Source organism: Schistocerca piceifrons, chromosome 5 (genome assembly GCF_021461385.2).
Source record: "Schistocerca piceifrons isolate TAMUIC-IGC-003096 chromosome 5, iqSchPice1.1, whole genome shotgun sequence".
Classification (NCBI taxonomy): domain Eukaryota; kingdom Metazoa; phylum Arthropoda; class Insecta; order Orthoptera; family Acrididae; genus Schistocerca; species Schistocerca piceifrons.
The window spans coordinates 424,182,402-424,202,938 of NC_060142.1; positions in this window are offsets into that span (position 1 = coordinate 424,182,402).

Sequence of the window (20,537 nt, forward strand, 5' to 3'; positions counted from 1 at the left end):
AGTACTATTGAATTATTTTTGGCGCGCTGAAAACATAATTCTTCTCTGGTACAAACTGTCGGCATACCGACAGACGAATATAATTTCACAGATATTCGCACTCAGGTTGCCTTGTACTTGTGACTTATTTTGCTTCATAATGGAAAAATTATTTCACACACACATATGTTGTCTGAAATATTGTAGCAACGTAGTTATGGAGACGTGTGAATTATCTGAGAAAAACAAAGTAGACATCCTCGGCAGTTTAACGTTAAAGGGACTAGTCTTTAAAACGGGAATTACCTTGACAGTCAATCAGTTACATCCTCACATCCACAGGGCCGCCTTCAACTGAAATGGCAAAAGGCCGATCAAACAGCTCGAAAACAGATGTAAGACTGGCAGTGTCCTTAAAACGTTTAGGAAACTATCCTTGTAAATCTTTCACTTCAAACGTCGTGTTTTCCTAAGGAGCTTAGGGAACCGGACTCTGCTTGTCAGAATGTGTTCCTTCAAAAAGCAATTTTCTTTATAATCGCAAAAACAAGTTATTTCTTCCCTTGCCATTGCTTACTGTGGGCAGTGCGCATTTAAGTCCACTTAAAATGCGATGTCTGTAATCAATTCCAGATGTTCTAATTTTAGTTCCTGCACTCCTTTTTCCTCCATAAATACAAGAATAGTGAATTTAAACTGAAAAATGCTTCCAGGCATGCAGCCTGACTTAACCAACGTAATTTGCAGTAATACAAGGTGTACACAAAGTGTACATAAACACTTTCAATTATTTATCACACAAGAACTAAACATTGTGCAGATATCATTCATATGTCATTTTGAAGAGAAACCCTGAATTTTTTTTCATATATACCGCCACAGCGTAGTTTGGTAATTTGCCGATAGTCAGCGTTAGTCGCAAACATTCACATCACTCACACTGGGACGTCCGCTTCTCTATCCCGGGCACAAGCAACGGGTCGTAATGAATTTGTTGTGCCAATGGTAAACGGCCTTTCTTGTTGGTGGCTTCTTACCGTACTTGGTTCTAAACATCCGTTGAACAGCTGCAGCACACTTGTTTTTGTCGAATTCCAACACACAGAAAGCTCACTCCGCACTTGAACTCGCCATGTTTGCGACTAGCGCTGACTATCGGCAAATTACCAAACTACGCTGTGGCGGTATACATGAAAAAAAAAAGAACTTTCTGGGTTTCTCTTCAAAATGACATATATATTATATCTATACAACGTTTGGTTCTTGCGCAATAAATAACTGAAAGTGTTCCCGAACTTTATGTGCACCCTGTATATAAAATCTCTACGCGTTTACCGCAGTTCTATCGAAAACTGTTGCAACTGAGATCTTGCGTGCGACTTCAGAAATTTTATTGTTTGCACCAGCAATTCCTTCACATGTTCCATACCTGCAAATGTATTACAAAGTGTTTTTTACGTACAGAACACTGAATCCCGTCTGTCGCTCTGCTCTGCTCTTTCATTGCCATTTAAATCATTGAATTCTTTCTCTGTAGTGTTATAACGTCGTCACATAGCAAATTTGTAATACCCGTCACTTATGTGGCTGCATAATATATATCGAGATTTCTCATCCCTCTCTTCTGTTATTCCCAATCATTTTTAAAGGCTTGTGACGATAAATCACTAGACTGCCACGATTTGCGCAAACATTCACTGGACTTGTCAGTGTCCTCCATATCACGAACAAATAGCGAAGAGTAAATAATGCTGGCACTACGATTCTGCCAAACTGAAAAGAGTTGTGCCGACCGAAAAACGCCACGCCGGAATACTGAATGATATTACGCTCTGGACCTGGTACTTGCGGGAAGAAACGTGCAAAGGTGAGACAGGCCGGGCCTCGTCCCGCTCGTGGCCCACACACGCTGCACGCGTGGAGTTTGGCACGCTGTCGCTGGCCCTGGTTTAGGGCATTCTGAACAGGGCTTGATCCTTTGCCTGAAGTGGTGTGTACCAGATATTATTGTTGTGCATAGGTACGTTTGTACGGGGTGATCAAAAAGTCAGTATACATTTGAAAACTGAATAAATCACGGAATAATGTAGATAGAGAGGTACAAATTGACGCACATGCTTGGAATGACATGGGGCTTTATTAGAACCAAAAAAATACAAAAGTTCAAAAAATGTTCGACAGATGGCGCTTCATCTGATCAGAATAGCAATAATTAGCATAACAAAGTAAGACAAAGCAAAGATGATGTTCTTTACAGGAAACGCTCAGTATGTCCACCATCATTCCTCAACAATAGCTGTAGTCGAGGAATAATGCTGCGAACAGCACTGTAAAGCATTTCCGGAGTTACGGTGAGGCATTGGCGTCGGATGTTGTCTTTCAGCATCCCTAGAGATGTCGGTCGATCACGATACACTTGTGACTTCAGGTATCCCTAAAATCAATAATCGCACGGACTGAGGTCTGGGACCTGGGAAGCCAAGCATGACGAAAGTGCCGGCTGAGCACACGATCATCACCAAACGACGCACGCAAGAGATCTTTCACGGGTTTGATAATTAAGCTTCACTAAAAGCGCATTTTCAGGTAACGTCAACATGCTGCGACTGCTGGCGCATCTGATTCTCTCTCTCTCATTACAGCTCCTTTTATACACGATTGTCATGCGCAGTCACTGACGTTTTGCTTACCAGCGCCATCTGTCGGAAATTTTGTGAACTTTTTCTTTGGTTCTAATAAAACCTCATGTCATTAGAAGCATGTGTGTCAATTTTTACCTCTTTATCTACATTGTTCCGTGGTTTATTAAGTTTTCAGATTTATACTGACTTTTTGTTCACCCGGTATACATGGTGGTCCATTGATCGTGACCGGTCCAAATATCTCACGAAATAAGCGTCAAACTAAAAACTACAACGAAACTTCTCTAGCTTGAAGGGGGAAACCAGATGGCGCTGTGGTTGGCCCGCTAGATGGCACTGCCATAGGTCCAACGGATATCAACTGCGTTTTTTAAAAATAGGAAACCAAATTTTTTATTACATATTCGTGTAGTACGTAAAGAAATATGAATGTTTTACTTGGACCACTTCTTTCGCTTTGTGATAGATGGCGCAGTAATAGTCAGAAACATATGGCTCACAATTTTAGAGGAACAGTTGGTAACAGGTAAGTTTTTTTAATTAAAATACAGAACCTTGGTACGTTCGAACATTTTATTTCGGTTGTTCCAATGTGATACATGTACCTTTGTGAACTTATCATTTCTGAGAACGCATGCTGTTACAGCGTGATTACCTTTAATTCCGCGCGGGATTAGCTGAGCGGTATAAGGCGCTGCAGTCATGGACTGTGCGGCTGGTCCTGGCGGAGGTTCGAGTCCTCCCTCGGGCATGGGTGTGTGTGTTTGTCCTTAGGATAATTTAGCTTAGGGACTGATGACATTAGCAGTTAAGTCCCATAAGATTTCACACACATTTGAACATTGGACCTCTAAATACTACATTAATGCAATAAATGCTCAAAATTATGTCCGTCAACCTCAATGCATTTGGCAATACGTGTAACGACAGTCCTCTCAACAGCGAGTAGTTCGCCTTCCGTAATGTTCGCACATGCATTGACAGTGCGCTGACGCATGTTGTCAGGCGTTGTCGGTGGATCACGATAGCAAATATCCTTCAACTTTCCCCACAGAAAGAAATCCGGGGACGTCAGATCCGGTGAACGTGCGGGCCATGGTATGGTGCTTCGATGACGAATCCACCTGTCATGAGATATGCTATTCAATACCGCTTCAACTGGAAGCGAGCTATGTGCCAGACATCCATCTTGTTGGAAGTACATCGCCATTCTGTCATGCAGTGAACCATCTTGTAGTAACATTGGTAGAACATTACGTAGGAAATCAGCATAAATTGCACCATTTAGATCGCCATCGATAAAATGGGGGCCAACTATCTTTCCTTCCATAATGCCACACCATACATTAACCAGCCAAGGTCGCTGAAGTTCCACTTGTCGCAGCTATCGAGGGTTTTCCGTTGCCCAATAGTGGATATTATGCCGGTTTACGTTATCGCTGTTGGTGAATGACGCTTCATCGCTAAATAGAACGCGTGCAATAAATCTGTCATCGTCTCGTAATTTCTCTTGTGCCCAGTGGCAGAACTGTACACGACGTTCAAAGTCGTCGCCATCCAGTCCTGGTGCATAGAAATATGGTACGGGCGCAATCGGTGTTGATGCAGCATTCTCAACACCGACGTTTTTGAGATTCCCGATTCTCGCACAATTTGTCTACTACTGATGTGTGGATTAGTCGCGACAGCAGCTAAAACACCTACTTGTGCATCATCATTTGTTGCAGGTCGTGGTTGACGTTTCACATGTGGCTGAATACTTCCTGTTTCCTTAAATAACGTAACTATCCGGCGAACGGTCCGGACACTTGGATGATGTCGTCCAGGATACCGAGCACATACATAGCACACGCCCGTTGGGCATTTTGATCACAATAGCCATACATCAACACCATATGGATCTTCTCCGCAATTGGTAAACGATCCATTTTAACATGGGTAATGTATCACGAAGCAAATACCGTCCGCACTGTCTGAATGTTACGCGATACCACGCACTTACACGTTTGTGACTATTACAGCGCCATCTATCACAAAGGGAAAAAAGTGGTCCAACTAAAACATTCATATTTCTTTACGTACTACACGAATTTGTAATAAAAAATGGGGTTCCTGTTTTAAAAAAGCGCAGTTGATACCCGTTTGACCTATGACACCGTCATCTAGCGGGCCAACCACAGCGCCATCTGGTTTCCCCCTTCAAGCTAGACAAGTTTCTTTCTTTGTAGCTTTTCGTTTGCTGCTTATTTCGTGAGATATTTGGCCCGGTCACTATCAATGGACCACCCTGTATGTGCATATATTTTACCGGGGACCTAGAAACGACGGGCCTCGTCCCGTCGTTGCCCTCAGTCGTTCACAAGACTACAACAGGCAACAGCAGTCCACCCACCCAATACCGAACGCAGGTTTATTGTGCGGCTCGGCCCCCAGTGGATCCCCCTGGGAATGTCTCATACAAGACGAGTATAGCCCCAAATGTTTGCGTGGTAGAGTTGGTTCAAATGGCTCTGAGCACTATGGGACTTAACTGCTGAGTTCATCAGTGCCCTAAAACTTAGAACTACTCAAACCTAACTAACCTAAGGACGTCACACACATCCATGCCCGAGGCAGGATTCGAACCTGCGACCGTAGCGGTCGCGCTGTTCCAGACTGTAGCGCCTTGAACCGCTCGACCACTCCGGCCGGCGCTTGCGTGGTAGAGTAATTGTGGTGTAAGCGTATGTGCAGATAGTGTTTGCGCAGGAGGATTCGTGTCGGGGACCGACACGCCTTCCCGCTCGGGAAACAGGGCGGTAGACCGGCGGCTAGCCGAACCGGCATTGTGCGTCGATTCTAGTGTACTTGCCTTTGTGACAGTCTGCGAAGTGTGAGATTGGATAATGGAGAACTAGATATTTTAAGATGTAACAGTTAATCTGCCAGAAATTTTGAAGAATCTGTCAAACTGTACTCTGAAAGATAATATAATGGCTGCACTTATCACTACGAACGAATACAATAATATGCATATTTTTACGGGAATTACTCCGTAACTTAACAGATTGTTATAAAACTGAACTCAGCTTCCTAATCACTTTATACACCCACGAAAAGTACATCCTCCGATTTAAAAGAATCTGTAGCTGCTTAAACATATCGATAATAAAACAGATGCAAGTTTTACCAACACAGAAAATTTCTCTCCCATGTCTGTGCTATCCTTTATTGTAAATTGTTCAGATAAGTAGAGTAGTTACGAAATATTTGGATGTCCAAGTTAAGTATAGCAATAAGAGTACAATAACTCCATTTTGTGTGAAAATTTCGCCTTGCAGTGACTGTTAGAGTTACTTATATTGTACTGTAACCTTAAAAATTGCACAATAACTGTGGGTTTAATGATTTTCAAGACTGCTGTTGGAAGTCTTATCGCTGACACTGAATGTACTCTTGTGCGTGTACACTATGTGATCAAAAGTATCGGGACACAACCCAAAACATACGTTTTTATATTTGGTGCATTGTGCTGCCACCTACTGCCAAGAACTCCAATAAGCGACCTCAGTACTCGTTAGACATCGTGAGAGAGCAGAAAGGAGCGCTCCGCGAAACTGACGGAATCCGAACATGGTCAGGTGATTGGTTGTCACTTGTGTCACACGTCTGTACGCGAGATTTCGACACTCCTAAACATCCCTAGGTCCGATGTGATAGTGATGTGGGAACGTGAAGGGACACGTACAGCACAAAAGCGTACAGGCCGACCGCGTCTGTTGACTGACATAGACCGCCGCAGTTGAAGTGGGTCGTAATCTGTAATAGGCAGGAATCTATCCAGACCGTCACACAGAAATTCCAAACTTCATCAGGATCCACTTCAAGTACTATGACAGTTAGGGGGGATGTGAGAAAACTTGGATTTCATGATCGAGCGGCTACTCATAAGCCACAAATCACGTCGGTAAATGCCAAACGACGCCTCGCTTGGTGTAAGGAGGCTAATCGTTGGACGACTGAACCGTGGAAAAACGTCGTGGGCGTGACAAATCACTGTACACAATGTGGCGATCCAATGGCAGGGTGTAGGTATGGCGAATGCCCGGTGAACGTCATCTGTTAGCGTGTTTAGTGCCAGCAGTAAAATTCGGAGACGGTGGTGTTATGGTGTGGTCGTGTATTTCATGGTGGGTGCTTGCACCCCTTGTTGTTTTGCGTGGCACTATCACAGCACAGACCTACATTGATGTTTTAAGCACCTTCTTGCTGCGCACTGTTGAAGATCAGTTCGAAGATGGCGGTAGCATCTTTCAACACGACCGAGCACCTGTTCACAATGCACAGCCTATGGCGGAATGCTTACACGACAATAACATCCCTATAATGGACTGTCCTGCACAGAGTCCTGACCTGAATCCTATAGAACACCTTTGGGATGTTTTGGAACGCCGACTTAGTGCCAGACCTCACCGACCGGCATCGATACCTCTCCTCAGTGCAGCAGTCCGTGAAGAATGGGCTGCCATTCCCCAAGAAACATTCCAGCACCTGAGTGCGCATATGCCTGCGAGAGCGGAAGCTGTCATCAAGGCTAAGGATGGGCCAACACCATAATGAATTCCCGCATTACCGATGGAGGGCGCCACAAACTTGTAAGTCATTTTTAGCCAGGTGTCCGGATACTTGTGATCACATATTGTAATGTACAGAAGGTACTCATGTGGCGCTAGCGTGTGCATTAGTGATCAAAAGTGACCTTCGTAAATATACTTTAAACTCCAGTGAGTCCTGGAATGTTATCTCCGAACTCCCCGCCTCCGTGTGCTCAGAGACGAATCGGGAGACTCCGCCGTTGCCCATTTACCTGAAAACTCGTCGCTTGAGTCTGTTGTCAGATCCAAGGGGACTCGTCCCGCGTAGAAAGGAGAGCCAGTTCACGAATTCGCCAGCATAACCGCGGACTCTCTGTATTGCAGCAACATACGCAACTGCTGGGCATGGCGATTAGTATACATCAGTACAACGACTGATCGGTTATCAGTGAATATTGATCTATTTATTCACTATCCAAAAGCCTGAATAACAACGTTTTGCAGCGTGGGCCGATCCAAGACGTGCAGGAAGAGAGTCAGTGAGGTTTTGGAAAATACCGACGGGGATGTGAAGCCGTTCCAAATCCAGTGCCGTGGCCAGTTGCGCTAGGTATCTCGATTAAGGATCCATGGTGCGAGCAGATTATCGACTGGTTTTGCATCCGGGCAGACTGGTGGCCAGTGGCGCACGACAACTCATTTTGATGTCCTCCCAACCACACACACGTACACTTCGAGTTCTGTGATTCGTTACATTGTCCTACTGATTCATGCCATTGGGTGGAGGAAAAACGCCGCGCGGGATTAGCCGAGCGGTATAAGGCGCTGCAGTCGTGGACTGTGCGGCTGGTCCCGGCGGAGGTTCGAGTCCTCCATCGGACATGGGTGTGTGTGTTTGTCCTCAGGATAATTTAGGTTAAGTAGTGTGTAAGCTTAGGGACTGATGACCTTAGCAGTTAAGTCCCATAAGATTTCGCACACATTTGAACATTTCTTCTTTGGAGGAAAAACAAAGTGCAGGTAGAGGTGGAAATGGTCTCTAAGGATAGATGCATACTTGTGCTGATCCACTGTAGCACGAAAACATTTCTAAAGCACAGCGCCCTCTCCTCTGCTTTGGATCCTTCCGACAATTGTTGCTGCGCGGAGTGACCGCGCGGTTAGAGGCGCCATATCACGGATTGCGCAGCCGCTCTCACCGGAGTTTCGAGTCCTCTCTCGGGAATGGGTGTGTGTGTTGTTCCTAGCACAAGTTAGATTAAGTTAGTTTAAGCACTGCGTAAGACAAAGGGCCGATGACCTCAGCAGTTTGCTCCCTTAGGAATTCACACACACATTTTTTTTCGACAATTGTTGCAGGGTGTTTGCTTTCAGACGTTTCGCGCCGTACACGCCAACGGCCGATGGAGCACAAAACGTGATTAATCTGAAACGACGAATCGTCCTCACTCAGTGGACGTCAAGTTGCTATACTGGCGTGCAAATTGCAGCCTTCTTCGCTGATGAGGTGCACGCAGCACTGGTTCTGCAGAGGCCAATACGCAGCAACGTTCGCTGAACAGTTGTTGGGGAGACACTGTTTGTAGCCCCTCGGTTCATCTCGGCAGTCAGCTGCTCGACGGTTGCACATCTAATCCTCCGTTCGCATTTCCGCAGCCATCATTCATTCCTGTCTTCTATGGCCCGTGGTGCATCGCAGTTGCCTCCGCCCTGTGTTTGGATAGCGCTATTTTGCCATTCTCGGTATACTTCAACCGCAGCGGCACGCACACTGTTTACAAACTTAGCTGTTTCAGAAATTCTTCTACCCTTGGCCCAAAAACCAACCATCATGAACTTTTGGACGGCAGATAAATCGCTCCGTTCCCGCAATACAACAACGATTGCACTGTTTACCGCGTCCTCCCCACTTCGAGGGCTGCCACCTGCTGTTTGCACTTTGACGTCGAACATAGATGGTGGTCAAATTAACGTAAGTGGACTATATGTATATATATTCATTCGTGTGTGCTTGCGCGCATATGTATGGAGGAGGTTTGAAAAATACGTCCTGGGGCAGGTTTCGTCTCTGGCTTCTAAACACTTTTGTAGTCTTGTCTTCCTCAGTTGCGTGTAATATTACGGTGTATTGATAAATTTTACAACAGAAACCAAAACTTTGCATCGAAGCAAGTGTTCAGTTCATAGTGCTGTGAAATGTGGGAGGAAACCGTAAATTGACATTTATAAGAAGAACAACAACACCAAAAATGCAACAGGAGCGTAATATGTAGGAAATCGTCAACGCAACCCGCCACTGATGATGCCTTGGAGAAAATAAAGGCGAAACGCGTATGGAACTAAAATTGTGTTTTATTCAGTTGCTGTCAGACGGTCCATAAGTAAAAATTATCAATATACCGTAAAACGTATGCACTAGTCTAATCATTGACTGTCGCACAATTTCAAATACACTCTGACTGTTTTGAATGGTTTTGCAGGTTTTTATGACTCATCGATGAAAAGTTTCTACATCCGTTTGGTTTACAGATCAAGTGTTTAAAGTGCCCCCCCCCCCCCCCCCCCACCCTGGGATAATAATCCAAAGGACTGAGGTCAGAGCAGCGTGCAGGTCATGGAACTGGTTCTCCTTCATCCATCCGCCTGTCATGATAGACACCAACCAGTGCATCTCGAACACTGAGACAGAAATGAGCTGGAGCTCAGTCAGGCATAAACCACATATTTCTTCTTATTTGCAGGGGCATATCTACTAGTAGGTCTTGGAGGGTGTTCTGAATAAAGTCCCTCTAGACAGCATCAGTAAGACATGCTAGGATAGTGCAAGCAGCTACCAGACACGCACCTACAATTCCAGCCGATGTTTCAATGTTAAACTGATGCTGATGTCTAGCCTGCATTGTAGCTTGAGGATTGCGATCGGCCCGTATGTGTTGGTTACGGATATTTGTTATTTCAACTCTCTCAAACGTTGCCTCCTGTGCAAACAGAACTCTAGAGACGAACAAAGGAATGGCAGTTTGTGCAACAAACAATCGGCAAAAGTTCTTCCGTAGTGAGTGATCGGCAGGTGTAAGGCTCTGCCCGCGTAGAAGATGATACGGGTTGCTAATGAAGTATCTTCCATGCTGAACTTGGAAATGTAACACATGCTAGGGACATTTGTATTGCTCTGATACCTGGCTCTTATTCAACAGACCGTAGAACGTGCTCTTTCTGGCACGAGCAACACGTGATCTTCCTCTGTCAATCGTCTGTGGTGTTAAGGATCTTGTCTCGGCAGTGCAACTATTCACAGCACGAAAGATTAGATAATTGTTCCGTTTTCGGTCTGGAAACGCCTCCAGGTACAGCTGTGCAGCCTCATGTCTATTATCGATTATCATTCATGTCGTCGTACATAAATATCATGCCTACCTGCTCACGAAACGAATATCTTACCATGTTTAGTCAGAGCACTTTTAGTGAACTCACTTTCTTTGGTACATATACACAATGAGCACGTTGAAAACAGACGAATGACGAATGTAAACAAGTCTACCTGGCCATCTGGGATAAAATGAGTCAAGCGGGTGCATAGATAACAGAAGTTGTTTTGTTGCACCTGGAAATCCGTTGAACGTCAACTTTCATTGGTAACTCAAAAAGAAGAATTTTCGAACAAATATTTGTATGAACTTTTTTCTTGTTTTGGTGTCAGGAACATATCCCCAAAGTCTGTAAATACACATTTTGTGTTTACGTATATAAGCCCACTGGATAAAATAGTATCATTTCATACGGCGTAATTCCGCCGCTGGAGTTGATAACCGCCTAGATTCGGTTAGGTAGTGAGGCCATGTGGTTGTACAGGTATGTTGAATCCAGATTAGGCAAATCGCCGAAGTCCCCATACAGCGGGGACACTGATGTCGGTGTTTTATTAGTAGTTCTGACTAGTAGTCCCTCAGATTTTCTTTGAGTTCAAGTCAAATCATTTTCCCGGCCAATCGAGATGTAATAAATGTGGGTGAATCTAGAGAAAATCATTCATAAACACTTCCAGCCCGACGAACTTCACTGTTGTCGTTTTTATGTGCCTGTGTGAGCAACGGCCTCTTGCAGGTGACCGACACCAAATGTTGGTTGCTTGCAGTTCCCGTCGCAATGTTCTCTCTCAAAGACGTTGGGGTAGTCCTCCATTCACTGACTGCAGCATTTCCGTCGAGTCTGGATGAGATTTTCATTCACAAGCCTCGTGAAGCGTCTCCGGTCCCTCTCAGTGAGCATCTTTTTCCGGCCACAATTTTGACGCCGTGTTTCGTGGCGACGTGTGCTACTTCACTGCTTTTAGAGGCGTTGCACATCCAACAAATTTACACACAGTATGGTGCCACTCTGTCTCGTCCTTTCGTTCACTCATATTTCCGTGAAATGTTCGCTTGGAATCACTGATTGCTACTGCCATATGCCCACCACGTAGAGGGAGTGCGCGCACCGTTGAGCACACGACACGATTGCTGCGCCACTCTCTCTCTCGACTATATATGTATACACAGGGTGGTCCATTGATAGTGACCGGGCCAAATATCTCTCGAAATAAGCATCAAACGAAAAAACTACAAAGAACGAAACTCGTCTAGCTTGAAGGGGGAAACGAGCACATTCCTGTAGTACGTAAAGAAATATGAATGTTTTAGTTGGAACACGTTTTTCGCTTTGTGATGGATGTCGCTGTAATAGTCACAAACGTATAAGTATTAAGTATGTGGTATCACGTAACATTTCGTCAGTGCGGACGGTATTTGCATCGTGAAACATTACCCTTGTTACAATGGACCGTTTACCAATTGCGGAAAAGGTCGGTATCGTGTTGATGTATGGTTATTGCGATCAATATGCCCGACGGGCGTGTGCTATGTATGCTGCTCGGTATCCTGGACGACATCATCCAAGTGTTCGGACTCTCTGCCGGATAATTACGTTATTTAAGGAAACAGGAAGTGTTCAGCCACATGTGAAACGTCAACCACGGCCTGCAACAAATGATGCCCAAGTAGATGTTTTAGCTACTGTCGCGGCTTATCCGCTCATCAGTAGCAGTTAAATTGCGCGAGAATCGGGAATCTCAAAAACGTCCGTGTTGAGAATGCTACATCAACAGCTATTGCACCAGTACCATATTTCTATGCACCAGGAATTGCATGGTAACTATTTTGAACGTCGTGTACAGTTCTGCCACCTGGCACAAGAGAAATTACGGGACGATGACAGACTTTTTGCTCGCGTTCTATTTAGCGACGAAGCATCATTCACCAACAGCGATAACGTAAACCGGAATAATATGCACTATTGCGCAACGGAAAATCCTCGATGGCTGCGACAAGTGGAACATCAGCGACCTTGGTGGGTTGATGTATGGTGCCGCACTACGGGAGGAAGGATAATTGGCCCCCATTTTATAGATGGCAATCTAAATGGTGCAATGTATGCTGATTTCGTACGTAATGTTCTACCGATGTTACTACAAGATGTTTCACTGCACGACGGAATGGCGATGTACTTCCAACATGATGGATGTCCGGCACATGGCTCGCTTCTGGTTGAAGCGGTGTTGAATAGCATATTTCATGACAGGTGGATTGGTCGTCGAAGCACTATAGCATGGCCCGCACGTTCACCGGATCTGACGTCCCCGGATTTCTTTCTGTGGGGAAAGTTGAAGGATATTTGCTATCGTGATCCACCGACAACGCCTGACAACATGCGTCAGCGCATTGTCAATGCATGTGCTAACATTACGGAAGGCGAACTACTCGCTGTAGAGAGGTATGTCGTTACACGTATTGCCAAATGCATTGAGGTTGACGGACATCATTTTGAGCATTTATTGCATTAATGTGGTATTTACAGGTAATCACGCTGTAACAGCATGCGTTCTCAGAAATGATAAGTTGATAAAGGTACATGTATCACATTGTAACAACCGAAATAAAATGTTCAAACGTACCTAAGTTCTGTATTTTAATTTAAAAAACCTACCTGTTACCTACGGTTCGTCTAAAATTGTGAGCCGTATGTTTGTGACTATTACAGCTCCATCTATCACAAAGCGAGAAAAGTGGTCCAACTAAAACATTCATATTTGTTTACGTACTACACGGATATGTAATAAAAATGGTGGTTCCTATTTTAAAAAATGCAGTTGATATCCGTTTGACCTATGGCAGCGCTATATAGCGGGCCAACCATAGCGCCATCTGGTTTGCCCCTTCAAGCTACACAAGTTTCGTTCTTTCTAGTTTTTTGTTTGAAGCTTATTTCGTGCGATATTTGGCCTGGTCACGATCAATGGACCACCCTATATATATATATATATATATATATATATATATATATATATATATATATATATATAGTCGAGAATCAGTACAAAAGTTGAGTGCAAGGTCATGCTGTTGTGAAGTACCATTGACAAGGTGAAATGACCGACTGTCGGAATCAGATGGCGTCTAACAAATCTATGTTTCATGAGACTGTGGTGGCTATGTACACATATAACTTTTTTGAAGACTGCTGTAGATTAATTTTAATATTTGATCTTTATTCAGAGGAGGAGGAGATTAGTCTTGAACGTCCAGTCGACGGCGAGGTCATTAGAGACGTAGCACAAGCTCGGATTAGGAAATGAAATCGGCCGTGCCCTTTCCCGGCATTAGCATGAAGCAATTTAGGAAAATCACGAAAACCTAAATCAGGATGGCCGGAGACAGGTTTGAACCGTCGTCCTCCCGAATGCGAGTCCAGTGTGCTAACTACTGCGCCACCTCCCTCAGTGATCTCTATTCAGAAAATGTCTAACAATTATGCTGGCATACATACACTTTGGACAGAGGATGTGACGATAGTACAAGAAAACATCACACGAGGAGCAAATATATCCTCTGAATGATGGTTAATTATTAAATTAAGTTTACCACAGCATTCGAAAAAGCAATTATGTAACTTATGTATCTGTACTTAGGGTCTGGACGTTAGAGTTCGAGCTTCGTAAGATGAACGAAGGTTTGACTCCCGCTCAAACCTTCATTTTTGTGACATTCAAAAAATTTGCACCTACACTATTCTCTCTTGTTGCTTTAGCAACATCTCACCAGTAAACAAGTTAACAGCCAAATGAGTCTGGTCTCTATATGTGCAACTAGAAGCCTCGAGGTGCAGAGTAGTTCCGGGTACCTTACAAGACTGCATGCATATGGGATTTTGCAAATCACGGTAAGCATATATTTTCAGGAAAACTCTATTAGTTTCTTCATTTGCCTGTCGACAGTTATAAATTTGTTTGTTCTAATATTTAAATATAATTAAAAATAGTAAATAGTCAAATAACACGAAACTGATTGAAACTTCATACAAATACACGAGGTGTTTTTAATTACGTTATCTCTAAAATGTCATATAAATTAAATAATATGACCAGTGATGCAAAAAAATATAGATTAAAAACTAAGTTTGAGCAGGAGTCCAACCGTCGCGTCATACACGTCGCTCTTTCGTAGCTCGAACAGTAACTACTTTACCACGATGAATTCTCAACTGCCGGCTTCTACGCACAGATACATCAGTTACATTACAGACACGCAAAATTTCTCTTGCGATTTACTCGGAATTGCCACAGTAGTGCACCTTACTACTTGCACATTATGTCGTTTTAATGGCCTAATGAAGATGTACAAGTGACACTTCCTCTTTGAATGTAAAGAATGACAGTGCTGGTAAAACTTCTACGTTGCTTGATTTTCAAACTCCAGAGTGAAAATGACGTACTGAGAGTGTTTTCTCTTTGCTTATTCTGATCAGTACTACACTGACACACAGTATTTTTAGCGCAACGCAATCTGACTTTCAATAATCCCTACAAAATAATAGCCCTGACTAACAATAGCCTTTGCCCTTCATGAATCACTTACCACACAAAAATCTGCGTTACTCTAAATACTACGATACAGCGAGCGCCAGTACTGCTAGCTAAATTAAAGATTCTAACTACTGAAGGCACTAACAACTGATAGGCATATTGTCAGCAAATGAAAGATTTTGATAGAGAACAAACAATGTATATACCTTAATAGTGTTCAAATCGTGACATCAAGTTTAACAAATTTCCTTTTTCTGACAGACACACGTCCAGATCGTCCGCTCATATTAACATCTCAGAACTCTGGCATCTCTCTCCCCACATCCACCACTGCAGGCGGCCCACCTCCAACTGCCCAACGCTACGGGCTATTCACATCCAACTACCCAACACTACACTGGCGAATAACTTCCAACAACCAGTCCAACCAGCTACAGACTGGACACAGCGCAGTCACCGATTTTAATAGAGAGCGCTACGTGGCGGTACCAACACAAAGACCTAAACAGCCTACTTACACAAAGTTTGAGGTAAATCTGTGATCCCAACGTCGTGACCTCCCCTTGTCAGACTCATTATACACCCGGAACTATAGTGGGAAGGTACGAAGCCAGTTAGCACGCATGCAACAGCGGAACCTTGTTTTCTGGTGTATGCAGCCCTCAATATCAGACTCGTACTCGCTCCGTTTCTGATCCCTAAACATCATGTGGCTGGAGGTTGTATGGAATCATCGGGACGAGATGAGCCAACGTGGAGACGTGACGAAATAGTAGAAAGGTATTTCCAGATGCGGGCGCACTCATGACCACACCGTCCATTAAATAACCCGATTTGTAGATGCATCAATGCAGAATGTCTAATGTGGCTACAAGGAATGATTTACGACTCTAGGTAAACGTAATTAGGTGTAGGAATAGTGGTCGTAAAAGATCCTAACCCGTAGGAACAACAGACGGATGCTACGAGCGGTCAATGACAATCGGTTCCAAATCCAACAAATTTCTACTGTCAGAGAACGCAGCCCCATCTCAACCAGTTTTCGAAGAACATTGTCAAGGGACGTCTGAAGTCGGGTAACTAGCAAAAGACACCTGATCACAGCTGCATATAAAGCTGCACATCTGTAATAGGCCAAACAACACAGAAATTTAGCGGTAGCTGACTTGTGAGTTATAGAATTGGTCTGGAGAGGCACGATGTTCAAATGTGTGTGAAATCTTAGGGGACTTAACTGCTAAGGTCATCAGTCTCTAAGCTTACACACTACTTAACCTAATTCATCCTAAGGACAAACATACACACCCATGCCCGAGGGAGGACTCTAACCTCGGCACAGTCCATAACTGCAGCGCCGTAGACCGCTCGGTTAATCCCGCGCGGCTGGCACGATTTCGCTTCTTTCCAAAATTATGCAGTGCATAGAGTGCAATGATGGTTCAGTTGTGCAATGAAACAGCAGTGTGTCGAAGGTTTTATTCAGGCCGGAAGTTGTTATGTGACCACTTTTAACTTTTGTTGTCCTGGCGTTCCCCATTGGGTATAATATTATGTTTACGCTTTCAGGTGCAACTGAATAAAACTAATTTTATCATGCCGGACTAGTTTCGCCTTTATTTTTGAAATATACCATCAGTGGTAAGGCCTATAAATGCTTATGTATATATGCTTATGTATAGATGCTTATGTATATTTACTTAACTGCTTATAAATATGTTCTTCTGCTTCCAGCCTTACGAATTAACACGAGGAAAATGTGTTCACATCCTCTGTGGCATGGTAATGAAAATTCGAAAGTTTGGAAACAAAAGAATAGCTTTAAAAACAAAAAAATGAAACACACATATATAGCTGCATCTATAGACTTTGACACTGATGATACGGTTCAAAAAATAAAGGTGTATGGCGTGATAAAATAAAAAATGGCTCTGAGCACTATGGGACTTAACATCTTAGGTCATCAGTCCCCTAGAACTTAGAACTACTTAAACTTAACTAACCTAAGGACATCACACACATCCATGCCCGAGGCAGGATTCGAACCTGCGACCGTAGCGTCGCGCGGTTCCAGACTGTAGCGCCTAGAACCGCTCGGCCACTCCGGCCGGCCGACGAACTGGATCCACCCTTCATGTGAACGTGACCTTGAAGTACACTGTCCAGTGACAGTATTGTAACCTCCTGTCAAAAGTCTCAACAACCATCTATTGCAGCGCGAAACGTGCAGGAAGAGTCAATGAGGTTAGGGAAGATATTGTGCCATGGCAAGCTACGCTAGGTTTCTCGATTGAGGATCGAACAGGCGCGAACAGCCCAATAAAGGTGGTTTCACAGATTCCCGAGTGGCTTTAAATCCGGAGAGCGTAGTGGCCAGGAGAACACTGTAAACTCATCTCGGTGCTCTCCGAACCACGCACGTAAACACCGCGAGCTATGTGACACGTTATTGCCCTGCTGGTGGATGTCAGAAGAAAACCAAACTGTATGAGGGGTGGACATGGTCCAGAAGGATATATGTGTTGATCCATTGTGCCTTCCAGAATGACGAGATAATTCAGGCAATGCCACAAAAATATTCAAAAATGGTTCAAATGGCTCTGAGCACTATGGGACTCAACAGCTGTGGTCATCAATCCCCTAGAACTTAGAACTACTTAAACCTAACTAACCTAAGGACATCACACACATCCATGCCCGAGGCGGGATTCGAACCTGCGACCGTAGCAGCCGCGCGCACAAAAATATTCCCCAGATTGTAGCGCTCCCTTCTCGTTGCAAGGTGTTTGGTTTCGGACTTTTCGCGCCGTATGTGCGAAGAGCCATCTGGCCGATAGAGCATAAAACGTGGTTCACCTGATACGGTCACCTGTCGCCACTCAGTGGACGTTCAGTTGAGGTACCGGCGTGCAGATTCCAACCTTCGCCGCTAATGGACAGCAGTCAGCATGGGTCATTAAGCAGACGCCTTCTGGGGAGGCCCATTCGCAGCAACGTTCGCTGGACGGTCGTTGAGGATACGCTGTTGGTAGCCCATTGTTCATCTGAGCGACCAGTTGCTCAACAGTTGCACTTCATTCGCCGTCGTTCGTCCCTGTCATCTATGGCCCGTTGTGGACAACAGCTACATCAGCGTCGGTTTTGGATAGCGCCATTTTGTCATACACGGCGTACTCCAACATTCGCGGCACGCAAGTTTACAAACTTAGCAGTTTCGGAAAGGCTTCCGCCCTTGGCCCGAAATCCAGTGATCTTGCCCTTTTGGATGTCAGATAAATTTTCTGTTTCCGCATTACGATAACGACTGCACTGTTTTCTGAGTCCCCCAACATAATTTTTGTTGGACGTTGACGTCTAACATAGGCGGTGGTCGCATTAACGGGACTGGACCGTGTAGTATGTTTATTTCAACATTCTCGGTAACCAAATGTCGCCTCCTGCTCTGGAGATTCGTGATACATATGCAGTGAATACCCCTGTGTACCAAGATGTCAATATAGGTGTTCACATTCCTCCACGTATACGTTCCTGGTCCGAGGAACATTCAAGCACCATATCGCATCTCAAATAGCCCTCTAATTCAACCAATCTCATTCCCATAAAAAATGTCTGAGACTACTTGCAACAGCTGAAACCTCCCCTTACAAAAATTTGTGAATTTCTGTGCTGGTAAACCCATTACGTTATTTGATTTTCAAACAGCTGAGCAGAATTGAACGTACTCACACATTTCTCCCTTTACTTATTCTGATCAACACTAAACTGACACACAATATTTTTAGCGCAACGCAAGCTGACTAACAATAACCTATACCTTTCATGAATCACTTACCTCACAAAAATCTTTGTTTCTCGAACTACTGCAATACAGCGAGCGCCAATACTGCCAGCTAAATAAAAGATTCTAACTACTGAAGGCACTAACTACTGATAGGCATAGTTAGCAAATGAAAGATTTTGACAGAGAACAAACAATGTATTTACCTTAATAATATTCAAGTCAACATATATATATATATATATATATATATATATATATATATATATATATATATATATATGTCAGTTCATGATATACAGTATTACAAATTTACTCTTTCTGATGGACACACGTCCAGATCGTCCGCTCTCAAAGTTATGCCATCTCTCTCCCCACATCCACCACTGCTGGCGGCTCACCTCCAACTGCGCAACGCTACGCGCTGTACACATCCAACTGCCCAACACTACAATAGCGAATATTCCAACAATGCCAACCAGCCACAGACTGCACACAGCTCAGCCAGTGATTTTCATGCAGAGTGCTACGTGACGTTACCAACGTAAAAACCTAAACAGCCTACTTACACAGTTTAAACGTGACAGTTTACATACCCGGAAGTCGGTAGGTCTACAGGATCTAGCCGTTGGTGAGTGGCTTTAGCTGGATAAGGCATACCTGCAGTACCTTGTGGACCCTCTCCTTCGCCATGTTGTGATTACTAAGGCCTCAATCTCCTTACACGGTATTGTCGGGCTTTTTCCGGGGAGGGGAGGGGGGGGGGGGGGTTGAAAGGTGACTCAGCTTTTTGTCTGGTGTGTTCACGAGAACCGAATAGCACCTAAATAGCTAATAACTGTCATAATATTTTAGGTTATATACCCACCATAACTGATCGGGTAGAAAAGATCTTGACAAGGAAGAACGTCGCCTTAATCTACAAGACCCCACGGAAGGTTTAGTAATCCAAGAAGTCAACCAAGGGTGATCGTAAACCCTGGAAAAAGCGGGAATTTACATTTTCCGTGTTGTTTAGGATATGCGTAAGTGGGAAATACGAAAAGAATGGTCGAAAAACGACTAGAAGGGCTGAAACATCTTTTTAAGCCAGGACACTACAAAATTCGGTGTGATGAAACTCAGGTAATGGCAGCCTCAAGCGGATATTGTGAAACAGAGGCCACAGAGATTACTAAACACTCTAAGAATTTTAATCCAGAGGAGGAGGGTGTGAAACTGAATTGTATCTGGCTCCCTGTGCTCAAGAAAATGTGAGCAAGTCTTCCACCATGGAGTGATAGTAATAGCGAACGACACCAATCGACAACGGTCATCTGCACTCCGGTATTGAAAACGTGTGACGTCACGTGTCTGCACGGAAGCACACGGAAAAGGTATTTTACGTCAGTCAGTAGCGAGTCAGGGTGTGCATCGTACCTAAAAGGGAGCTACAACTCCCACAGAAGACGCCCTCCGCAGATGGGGACGTTCCGTTTTAGTTAGAGATTCATCAGGTCACAGCATTATAGGCTGGAATATATACTGCCTGAAAAATTAAGAAGAAGAAGAAAGAATGGTACACCCGTTTAGACGTTTCCAGTTCACTCAAGATTTATTCTCGCAACAGTGCGTATGGAGTACATGAAATAATTACCTTTAGAGATCAACAGCGCAAGCGGTTCTGAGTT